Source organism: Delphinus delphis, chromosome 18, assembly GCF_949987515.2.
Source record: "Delphinus delphis chromosome 18, mDelDel1.2, whole genome shotgun sequence".
Lineage (NCBI taxonomy): Eukaryota > Metazoa > Chordata > Mammalia > Artiodactyla > Delphinidae > Delphinus > Delphinus delphis.
In genome coordinates this window covers 58384418-58397192 of record NC_082700.1, presented here as the reverse complement: position 1 = coordinate 58397192, position 12775 = coordinate 58384418, and positions in this window count along the sequence as shown.

Below are 12775 nucleotides of genomic sequence, written 5' to 3'. Positions count from 1 at the left end.
GTCTGGGCCATTCACTGATTTGTATTCACTGATTTGCCCCAGTTTCTTTGCAGTTAAAAGCAAATTGGGTTTGTGTCGGTTCTTCAGATTTACAAATGTATTTATCCAGTTTAGTAAATGGGTACTTTTAAAAAGTAAAATATTTGCCATGATTATGACAAAAGTTAAATGTGTTTTATGTAAGGAGTTCCTTTCAATAAATGATATTATACACAGAAAACCCAAAGACTCCACCAAAAAATGGTTAGAAATAAACAAATTCAGTAAAGTTGCAGGATGCAAAGTCAATACATAAAAATCCTAAAAATTGAACAGAACCATGAAAGACCTCCAAATAGCCACAGGAATCTTAAAGCTGGAGGCATCATGCTCTCTGATTTCAAGCCATACTACAAAAGCTACAGTAATCAAAACATTATTGTACTGACTGGCACAAAAAACGGACACACAGATCAATGAAACAGAATAGACAGCCCAGAAATAAACCCACACTTATATGGTCAACTGATCCACAACAAAGAAGACAGGAATATACAATGGGGAAAAGACAGACTCTTCAATAAACGGTACTGGGAAAACTGGACGGCTACATGCAGAAGAATTCAAACTAGACTACTTCTTCACACCATATACAAAAATAAATTCAAAATGTACTAAAGAATTAAACGTAATACCTAGAACCATAAAACTTTTAGAAAACAAAGGCAGGATACTTACATCAGTCTTAGTAATATTTTTTGGATCTGGTTCTTCAGACAAGGGAAGCAAAAGCAAAAACAAATGAGACCAAAAACTAAAAAGCTTTTTGCACAGTGAAGGAAACTATCAACAAAACAAAATGGCAGCCTACTGAATGGGAGATGATATTCGCAAATGATATAGCTAATAAGTAGTTAATATCCAAAATATATAAAGAACTCACACAACTCATCAGAAAACAAGCTGATTTTAAAAATGGGTGGAGGACTTAAGTAGATGTTTTTCCAAAGACACACAGGTGGCCAACAGAAACGTGCGAAGACGGTCTACATCACTCATCAGGGAAATGCAAATCAAAACCACAATGAAACATTCCTTTATCTGTTATGCTAGCTGTAATTTCATGTGATTTTAAAATTGCATTTATAGTTTATTTTCTAGTTCTTACAAACAACACTTTTGCTTTGATATAGAAATATTTTTAAATTTATAGGATTTCTATCTTTTAATATGTTAAAATTTCACAAGTCATAGGAAAATTTGCCTTATAAACTGATAAGAGATTGAGGTAACTGCTTTTTCTTCATAATATACTCAAATGTGAAGTTTACAGCACACTAAACTCATGTTTTAGAATCTAAGACTAATTTCAACAATTGTGTTTTTCATTTACCTTTTGCTTTGTTCGGATCCTCCCTCAGAGAAAAATACTTTACACATGAAGTGTTCACCGTTATAATTTTAACCAAATTACCAGAAAATGTAGGAGTCTTTTGTGAATACAGTTGGCCTAAACATAAAAAATGTTATTTGATGAGTTTGGACAAACAGTACTTGCCAGAGAGACATAGACTAATGTCTCTACTGAGGCACAGAATTTTGAGAGTCACAGTTATTTTATTGACATTTAACTGTATATAAACAATTAAGGAAGAATTTGTGCAGATGTGCTGTTTCTTCAGATTTTTTCTTTCTCATAGCTTTTCAAATCAGTCAGAAAATTGTCTCCCTGGTTCTGGCAGTGTGCTGCATGTTACCCAATAAGAAAATTGCTCAGTGAAGGTTTTAGTTCTTGTTATTTTTTCCCAAAGCTCAGAATCAAAGTTCATTATAAGATGCTGTCACTTCAATGGTATGAAAACCTGTGTTAACAAACAGAAAAGGGCAGTCTACCGGGGAATATGGTAGAAGACCCTGAAATGAAGTTTAAGTGGAGCAAAACCTCTTGAGTGAGAATTAATATCCTGCACTACTTCTTAACGCATGTTCTTCACTACCTTAAATGCAATGAGAATAAGTTTTGCAGAAAATCATTTTCTCAAAAATCAGTAAACGTAAGAAACCCATTCAGGAAAAAGAGGGGGAGCATTATAAAATTTACTGAGTCATTAATATGAAACTCTTAAAATATTAAAATTAGAAGCAGTTATTTCCTTTGTCTTCCTTTAATTGGTAGATTAAAATAGAACATCAAGAATTCAGCATTACTCTAAAGTTTTTTGCCCTCAGAGGTAAGTATGGTAGATTGATTGCAAAAATACCCCCTCCGTGTAGCCATGTTTTTTCTAAAATGTGACTCTGTGGCTCATCCCATTAAGAGGTAGAACCTCTTTCCCCATGCACTGAATCTGGCTGACTTTTTGACTCTGGCCAAAAAAAAAAAAAAAAAAAAAAAAAAAGGTGCTGTGAAAAATACATGAAGACCATCTAAATGAGAACAAGGAAAACTTATTTAATTACAGTTTGCTATGGCAAGGGAGTCTGCCACTGTTGCTTGCATTGCGCAGGAAGAGTGAGAAAGCTTTCCAGTGGGCAAAAAAGGGGAAGGTTTCGGACATGCCCTCATTAGTGGTTGCTGAGGTAGGGAAACTGCAGGCAGGCTAACTAGGAGAGGGACATCTTACGTGACTGGTTAGGGGTGCATAATTCGGCTTTCTCCAGTGGGTCTGAAGGCGGAGGTAGGGACAAAAATCAGGGAAGCTGTCAGTTATGAATCAAGTCCTAGCCACTCAGGGCTGACTGTTTCAGGGTTATTGTTTGCCCTCCAGGGCTGGTTGATAGAGACAGCAGTTTGCTTCCTAAACTGGTTTCTATAGATAATGCACTGACTTTCTGGACTGGTTGCTGCAGACTGTGAGTCAGAATTCCATTTTTATATATAGTCTTGCCACTGTCCAATAGTTATATTCAGTCTCTCAGTGGGAAGACAGTTTGGCAGTTTCGAGCCTAGCACTACTCTTGGTATCTGCTACTGTCATGTGAACAAACTTGAGGCAGCCCAGTAGTAGTTAAGAAGCCACATGGTAGAAAGCTCAGCTGCCCCAGCCAAGCCTGTCCTAGACCAGCCGACCAGTCAACTAACCCAAATATGGGGAAGCACCCAGCCAAAGCTGGGGAATCTGCGCAATGCACAGCAAACTGTAGACACATGGATAAGCTTAGCAAAGACAACACTGAGACTTAGAATCATGAATAGTAATAACTGCTTACTGTTTAGGTCACTGAATTGTAGGGTATTATTTCATTGTAAACAGAGTATACATTTATAGTATAATTTGAAAAACAACCTAATTAGGTCCCAAATCTTTTGAGTAACAGTATATTAAGAAAATCCTCAGGTTAGAATATGCAGAGATGGAACTGAAGCTAGAGGACTTTTTAATTAAAAATGTTGCATTTATTTATATATTAATACCTTTGTTTTCAAAAATACAGAACCACATATTCCTTCATATTCAACTACAGTCACTCTTCCTGCCCTCACTTCACAGTGAGAAGTTTGGCTGTTCTTTGCATGATTCACATCCTCTTGATATGACTATGAAAAGGAGGATAAGTAACACCACTGTATCCTTAGCTACTTGAAAAGAAAACTGTGCTCAGAAAAGAGGAAATGAGTTGTGTCCCTACTGAGCATTAAAGTGTAAACGCCATTGCTATGGGCTCATGCACCATGTAACTTGAATTTTATTTTACCACCTCCTTGTAAGTGATCATTAATTGGTTTCCCTGAATTTCCTAAATTCAGATCAAGTTTCCTGTGGTGGGAACACCCAGCAGCAGCTTTAATGAAATGGTAACATTTTTTCATGTTTGGTTTTTAAGACTTCCTATTGAATCTGGGGGTAGCTAATATATTGCCAAAAACATTCCCTTTTTCTAAGTTAGCCAGAGTCAGTTTCTGGCTTTTGGAACAAAGATCCCTAGATAATGAGACAGCTGGACTTCCTCACTAAAGAACTGGTGAAAAATCAAATCTTAGCTAGGGGGATAATCTGTGTTTATTCAGGCTAATATTCCTTCTCACAGCCCATGCTATACTAATCTTTTGTGACCATGATAATCTTGGTCTATTCTGGGCTATGTTCCAAATACTCCTGTGAAGCCTCAGACAAAGAACTTGCAGTTAATACTTGTCTTATACATATAAAGACTACTTCAATTGTTATATCCATACTACTAAGTTATAGATGAAGCTTTATTCTTCCCCTACAGCCACGGTCCATAAATACTGGACAACTCCACTCAATATATCTGGAAATGCTCTACAGTGGACTTGGCTCTTCTTCGTTTATGTAGTTGTTTTTGGTCAGATAATAAGTAACTTCCCTTCTTCAATTTGAGCTCTAAGACCACACTTCCTCTGTGCCAGTATTAAACTTAAACATCTTTTTGTTCTAATTCACCAGTATCTATACTTTATTATGAACTCCTCTAAATACTTTTCATTTTAAATAACAGGAAAACAAAAAAAGTGTGGGTTCAAATGTTTCAGAGTATGTAGGTATGTTCTTCTGTATTTCAAGCTCTTATATTAATGCTATAGATTCTCAGAGAGATTATCAATGCAAATCATGAAACAAATAAAGTATTCACGGATTGGTAAACCAGAGATCTGGTTCAAATTTTAGCTAAAGAACTTGGGGCAGTCATTTAATTTCTGAGTCATTTCTTCCATCTATGGTTTTAGAGATTGGAATGGAGGTTTACTCTGGCTATATGCCCTGCAGTGGGATTGCTGGATCATATGGTAGCTCTATTTTTAGTTTTTCAAGGAACCTCCATACTGTTCTCCATAGTGGCTGTACCAATTTACATTTCCACCAACATTGTAGGAGGGTTCCCTTTTCTCCACACCCTCTCCAGCATTTAATGCTTGTAGATTTTTTTTGATGATGGCCATTCTGACCAGTGTGAGGTGATACCTCAGTGTAGTTTTGATGTGCATTTCTCTAATAATTAGTGATGTTGAACATCTTTTCATGTGCTTCTTGCCCATCTGTATGTCTTCCTTGGAAAAATATCTATTTAGATCTTCGGCCCATTTTTGATTGGGTTGTTTTTGTTTTGTTTTGATATCGAACTACATGAACTGTTTGTATATTCTGGAGATTAATCCGTTGTCGGTCACTTTCTTTGCAAATATTTTCTCCCATTCTGTGGGTTTTGTTTTCATTTTGCTGATGGATTCCTTTGCTGTGCAAAAGCTTTTACGTTTAATTAGGTCCCATTTGTTTTTGTTTTTATTTTCATTATTCTCGGAGGTGGATCAAAAAACTCTTGCTGCAATTTGTGTCAGAGAGTCTTCTGCCTATGTTTTCCTCTAAGAGTTTTATACTATCTGGTCTTACATTTAGGTCTTTAATCCATTCTGAGTTTATTTTTGTGTATGGTGTTAGAGAATGTTATAATTTCATTCTTTTACATGTAGCTGTCCAGTTTTCACAGCATCACTTATTGAAGAGGCTGTCTTTTCTCCACTGTATATTCTTGCCTCCTTTTTCATAGATTAGGTAACAATAGGTGTGTGTTATCTCTGGGCTTTCTAAGACGTGGTACATATATACAATGGAATATTACTCGGCCATAAAAAAGAATGAAATAATGCCACCTGCAATGACAAGGATGTACCTAAAGACTGTCATACTGAGTGAAGTCAGACAAAAAAAGACAAATATTATATGATATTGCTTATATGTAGACTCTAAAGAAATGATACAAGAGAACCTATTTACAAAAAAGAAGTTGAGTCACAGATGTAGAAAATGAACTTACCGTTAAGCAGTGGGGGAAAGAGGGGGAGGGATAAATTGGGAGATTGGGATTGACATATACACACTACTATATATAGAATAGATAACTAATAAGAACCTACTGAATAGCACAGGGAAACCTATTCAATACTCTGTAATGATCTATATGGGAACAGAATCTAAAAAAGTGAATATATGTGTATGTATGACTCACTTTGCTGTACAGCAGAAACTAACAAAATTGTAGATCAACTATATTCCAATAAAAAAATTAATAAAAAATTAAAAGCACTTGCAACAGTATTTTTAAATAAACTACAATTAAGAACTTAAACTACTGAATATAGAGTATTTGAAAGAATTTTAGATATTCTAGTTATTTAATGAAGCTAATGAACAATGTTATGCTTCACATTTAATGAATATTTAGGAATATGTAACTTATGAAATATAAGTGATCACACAGTAAGAGATAAAGGAAAAAATTAAGATCTTACAAGATTATGGGGTTTTTTTGTTTGTTTGTTTTGGGGTTTTTTTTGCGGTACACGGGCCTCTCACTGTCGTGGCCTCTCCTGTTGCGCAGCACAGGCTCCGGACCCACAGGCTCAGCGGTCATGGCTCACGGGCCCAGCCACTCCGCGGCATGTGGGATCTTCCCAGACCGGGGCATGAACCCGTGTCCCCTGCCTCTGCAGGCGGACTCTCAACCACTGTGCCACCAGGGAAGCCCCAAGATTATGTTTTAAGTCTTGATTTTAAAAAGGATTTAGAAGGAAAAAAATCAAAATAATTTTAAGAACTGTCTTTCATATACATTATTATATTCATGGATTAAAATGGTATTTTTAAAGGGAAGATGAGACAGAAAAGAGTGGTTTAGAAAACCATTTTCCAAGTCTGATTGACACATAGTCAAGGGAATTCTAGAAACACTAAAAATGCTTCTCAAGTGCCTAGTTAGCACAGAAAAAATCTGCAAAGCACTTCTGAAGTACTCCAATTTACAGAAGACTGCTTAACATTCTCACTGAGTGAACATTCAGGTGAGTGGTGTTAATCTGCTAGACGATGTGAAAAATTAGATACCCTACCTGAGTGAGAATGAAATGATCTGAAATTCTAAGTCCACACTGATTTACATTATTAATGAATGAAAAGATAATTTTCTTTAAACATTAAGGAAATTCAGAAGAATAAATTTCCAACAGTGGATAATTTACTACATATATTCAAATATGTTATTTTATTATATGCTGTCCTATAATATAAGCTTCCCTAATAGAGAAGTGTATTAATCTCTCTCGATTGAATTATGCTTTGGGAGGCATCCATCTTAAAAATATGGTAAAACCCTTCACAGTACACATTGTGGTTCTGAGTATTTTGAAATCTTCAATTAATCTTTTCAACTGATTGGTTGATATCAAGTGTTCTTTCTTCTAAGAACAAATAATGCCTTCACTTGATAATCTCTTTTCATTACAGTAATGAAAAGAAAGTATATTAAAAGATTTTAGATCAATTTGAAGTGCAATAGACATAGAATGATAAACAATGATTACAGAATTTAAGGAAGTCCTTGTAAATCAAACACACCATAAATCCCCAAAACTTTTAGAGAGAAATGCAAAAGGAACAAACAAGAAACAAAATTCTTATACTAATCATATTATGCCTAGGTATATAAAGCAATTTTCAGTTTACTGCCATTTCAATCCAAACTCCTGCCTTTGCAATGAGGTAATTCTTTTGAAAAAGAATTACTTTTCAATTTAATACTTAAATTTCTGAGTTCATGCCTGGGTAACTTATATTTCCAGGACAATTATGGTTACGCATGTTGCAAACATCACTTTTTAATATGTTTTCCATTATCTCGTTAATAAAATTCTGTGCTAGACAGTTATATTTCTAGGAACACAGCAAGTCAGAATGAATGCTAAGGAGAATTGAATTGTGTAGTCTTTGCAGGTCTCTTTTCAATCACTTGACCTAATGGCCATATGATATTACCACTTTCCTGAAAGTGTTAAGAATCACTTTTGCCAATTTCTTTTTTTTCCCCTAAAATTCATTCTCTCAGAAAAGTACAAAGAATAAATGCTCTCATGCTATGAGCATCTGAAAGAGTGCTAACAGGGATAAAGAAAGTGTAATGCCTCATACTAAAGACATTTAAAACAAGACAATAAAAACAAAGGAATTAACTGGCTTAAACTGGAGTTCACCTGTGCTCTGAAGTACTGAAAGCTACGTATTAAGAGAGTGAAGAATTCAACTAGTAGAATTTAGAAACTATGATAATAGTATTTAAACAAATGAATTAACTGATTTAAAACGCTTCTCCACAGATGGGTTGCTATTCAATGATTCTTATAAACTGTGCCGACACTTATATAATGCAAATATACCACTACTACTACATAATACATAACAATAAGGGCAAACATTAAATGCTGGATATACACATCTGTGTGTTTTAAAGCATATATAAGACAGTTTATATAAAATGTCAGGTTCACTTGTAAAAAGGAATAAATGACAACACTATGACCAGAACATTGCAGAGATATAAGTTAAATAACTATAATCTCTGGTAAGTTGGAGATTACTTGATCATGGAATCATGATTTTGATATGAGTGGAGCAGTGTAAGTGGAATATATCGCAAGACTAAGATCAAGATCTTCAACGAAGAATTTCTGGTAGACAAGTTTAAGATTTTCTCTGTAAGTGAAATAGTTCAGTTAAACTGACATTATAGTCCTTAGAATGCAAATATTCTCTAACTCAGCTGCAGCTTACAACCCTACAGGAAGGTATTTATAATAATATATGTACAAAATTACAACAGAAGATTGAGTTACTAGTGGACAGGAGCTATATTTTATTGATCTTCGTACTACAGAGTACCAAATAACCACAAAATTAATGTTTGAGTTGAATTACTTTAAGTTTCAAGTTATACTTCATACATAATTATACAGGTTTTTTGGTAGGTTATACATAAAGTTATGCACATTTTTACAATTATTGATTAGTTCTTCATTCAGTTGTAGCTATTCTGAGAAGAATCTATCCTCCCCACTACGTGATTTAAGCCATGTAAAAGTAAATATCATACATGCAGTAACACTGGTTTTTCTGTGATACACATCAACGACAAAAATGACTCCCAACAACAAAAGGCTCAACAGGCTACAATATTGGTATAATGGCAATTATCCTATGTATGCCAAATTTCAACAAAGCAACTTGTTAATATATATTTGTAATTCAAACCAGTAAACTCAACATAAGACTATTCCTTAGTTTTTATCAGCATGCCACATAAACTAGCATAAGCTATAAGTTATTGCTTGACTTGGTGCTTTTACTGACCAATAATCAGTGTTATACATACATTGGGAAGTTTTAAATTCAAGTATATACAGGTGATCAATGCCATGGACTAAAATGATAATCTGGCGAACATTCATAAAGAGAGCTTCTGAGTGTAGATTTAAAATCTCAAAGGAAAAGGGTTATTTTGGCATATTTTGGCTTATCAGTAAGTCTCAATGATGAACTGACACTATGATTAAAAGAAAAGTGAGACAAGTTTGTGAAAAACTAAGTAAGTTTTAGAACCATTTCATGTCTCAGACCTGGTTGGCATCACTTCAAAGAACTTTGTTTTCACGTTTAATATAAAAAGTACTATATGCATACAGATAGTTGAAAGTGTATACATATTCACAAATGTTCATCTTTAAAAAACAGGTTAAAGACCAGAAGCGTAACTCTCAGCTCCAGAGATCACATTAGGATGTGTTATTTTTCTGATTTACATAGTTCTACGGAGAACGAATATCAAAGCTTTCAGAAAATTTAATTATGTAAAAAGATATTAGGGTGAAAAAGGCACAATTTTTTGTTTTTATATAAAGGTATTTTTATGTACATAAAACTTAAATCAGTGGATTAAGATAGGCAATAGTGTATCTGTAAAATTTACAAACAGCAATATCTTTTCTAATACAAAACAACTATAATAAATGGTCCTACATTTTATATCGATAGAAATTAAATAGTAAAAATTTTGAGAGAAATATTCAGAATATTTAAAGAACTGATGGAAACATTTTGAAGGAGAAATATACAAGAATGACAAACTACTAGAGTTCTATAATGCTCTGGTTAGATCTAAAAAGGGACTGGGAGATCAAAGCATTATCTATGAACTATTACTTCTACAATTTCTCTAGTTTGAGCATATTGTTTCCTAAATATATAATAGGTTTTTATATAAAAATCAGAAGAAGTTTTTCTGATTATTTTAGAAATACACACACTGAATAGTATATATTCTATTACACTTTCCAAAATAATGGTTAATAAATACAAGAGAAAACATGCATCAAGAGCCTTAAATATGCATAGCTTAAGTACTAGTTCCAGAAATTTATGGGAGATAGAGATGCACTTAATTTATAACAAGTATCTAAAAGATTATGATAAACAAAATTGGATAATTTCAATGCTAATAAAAGTGCAAACATATGCTCTATTAAATACTAGGCAGTTATAAACATTTTTCAAGATATTTAATGCTCAGTATCCAGTATTAAATGAAAGCCAGGTATACATGGATGTATACATGTTACCAAGCAGCATGTTTGTTACCAAGCAGCATGTGTTATCTACTCCCTTCTTCCTCCCATTCAATCACTTCCCAAGAACACATACAAACACTCATATATACATAAAAACAATTTTAAAAGAAAATTATGCAAGGGTTCTTACTGTACTTGAAGCATTAAAATATTAAATTGTTTACTTATAAAAGCTTTAATAGCATAACTAAAGTTCACGAAAGGTAGTAAGTCTCTAACATCTAGTCTACAAAACTTCTTAAAAATTAACTAGAATAAAAGACAGTGTGGAATTAGTGCTTTCAAACACTACTACATAGATCACATGTAGGTGTTTATCCCTAAAACACTGAAGCTGACTGCAATTCAGTACCTTCAAACCATTTACTAATTGGCACATTAAATCAAGTATTTATATACTTTAAAAAACAGAAGTTAGAAGTTAACAGATGGGGATTCACTTCAGGAGAAAAAAATCCTTAAGATATTTACTAACTGAAATTAAGATTCACAAATTGTGACTTATGTCCAAACTTATGTACCATAACATCTCTAGATTAGTGGTTCTCAACCCTACATTTTAGAGCCTCCTGGGGGGCTAGGTTCTAACACTACCATGTGAGAGCTCTGAATCTGATGCCAGGTAAGGGTTTTTAAAAGCTGCCTAGGTGATTCTAATGTGCTCCAGGCTACAACCAGATCTGAGTTTTAACCTCCACTTTCCACCTCCTATGAAAGACTCCTCTACCTTCCTTGAAGGATTAGTATAACGTTTTCATTTGTGGACAGAACATTGTGACAATACTCATTTTGATTTGGAATGGTTTATCTGCATTTGATGGATCTTGAAGCACACTGACACACTGCAGTTTGATCTATGGCCACAAGGATTGTAAACTCAAGTTACCTCAAGAAAAAACAAAACAAAAAACATACTACATAGGGCTTGGAAGAGCTGGCAGCTTCTCTAAAATTCAACTACTACTGTCACCACCTCAGGCCACACAGGATCTCCCTCATCACATCTGCTGCTTACGCCTACTCTACTCCTCTCTATACTACATACTGGTTTCTCTGTTTTCTCGGTTTTATCATCATATATATTTTGACTGGCCAAGTCGATTCTTGTGCTAGGTCAGTCTCACTAGCCTACCGGTAGACTGCTCTTGGCTCAGATGCTCAGCACTATCTACTCGGCCAGAGCGGTGGCAGGGCTCCCAAGTCATCTAGACTTCATGCATATGAGCAGGAGAGGTTCCCCCAGAAGGCAGCATGGATGGATGTGGGCAGGCAGCAGCGTGACTGACAGCTCTAATAAACACAGGAGAGTTGTCCAAGGCACTTTGGGTAGCACTGATGTCCAGTTTTAAACTTTGGTAATTCTTACAGTAAAAATGACCAACTTTAACTAGTAAAACTGGTTTTACCAGAATGTTTTCCATGATATCATCATGTCTGTGAGAATGTTGCTTCTGGAACATGAATATAACTAAGCAGTTAGTCCTGTCTTCCCTTGAAAGGTACAAGCTTTGATTGTCTAATAATGATATTCACTTATGTGCAAAACAGAGATTGCAAGTCAAAAGTACAGAGTTGCTCTGTCAACCCTTTCACTAGAATTTCAGCAGCTTACTTCTGAAAGACCTCCTCATTCCCGAATCATGAACAATCTTTCACCACACTGTTAAGAGCTGCATTCTCTTATCTATAGTATTCAAGAAGTTCACAAGTTCTTATAACTTTTTATAACAAGTTATTTCCTGCTTCATTAGAATAGATTATATTATAAATCTGAATCCTCAACCTCCCATTTAAAGACCAGCCAGTATAAGATCTTAAAGAAAGATTATGACATACTAGCATATCGATGCATCATTTAAGTTTTCACACCTCATTAAAGTCTAAGTTTAAAATAGATCAAACTTAGTCTCTTTTTAACCATCTGGTTTCAGAAAATTCATCTTTATAAAATTGTATTGTAATAACTGACAAATTGTACAACCATCTACTGACCAACTATACTTTGACAATGCAGTAGTTCCAAAATAATTGTTAACTTGTTTAAAAAGTTGTTAAAGCCTTTGACCTTTAATGACCAATTTACAAGAAATACATGAGACAGAAAAATATCTGATAAAGGGGCTTGCAATCAGCAAAATCTATACTATGGGAAACTCAAGGACAACCAATGGGCTTATTCAATAACCACAATAAAATAAATAAGAGGGAAAGAAAGATCTATAGATTAAGAGAGACTCAAGGAGCAAATTTACCAATTGCAATTTATGGACCGTATTTGAATCCTTGTTTGAAAAAAAAAAACCTGTCAATCACTTGAGATGAGAATTTGAACACTGCCTATTTGGTGATATAAAAGATTAATCCAGATTCACACCTAGCTTGAAT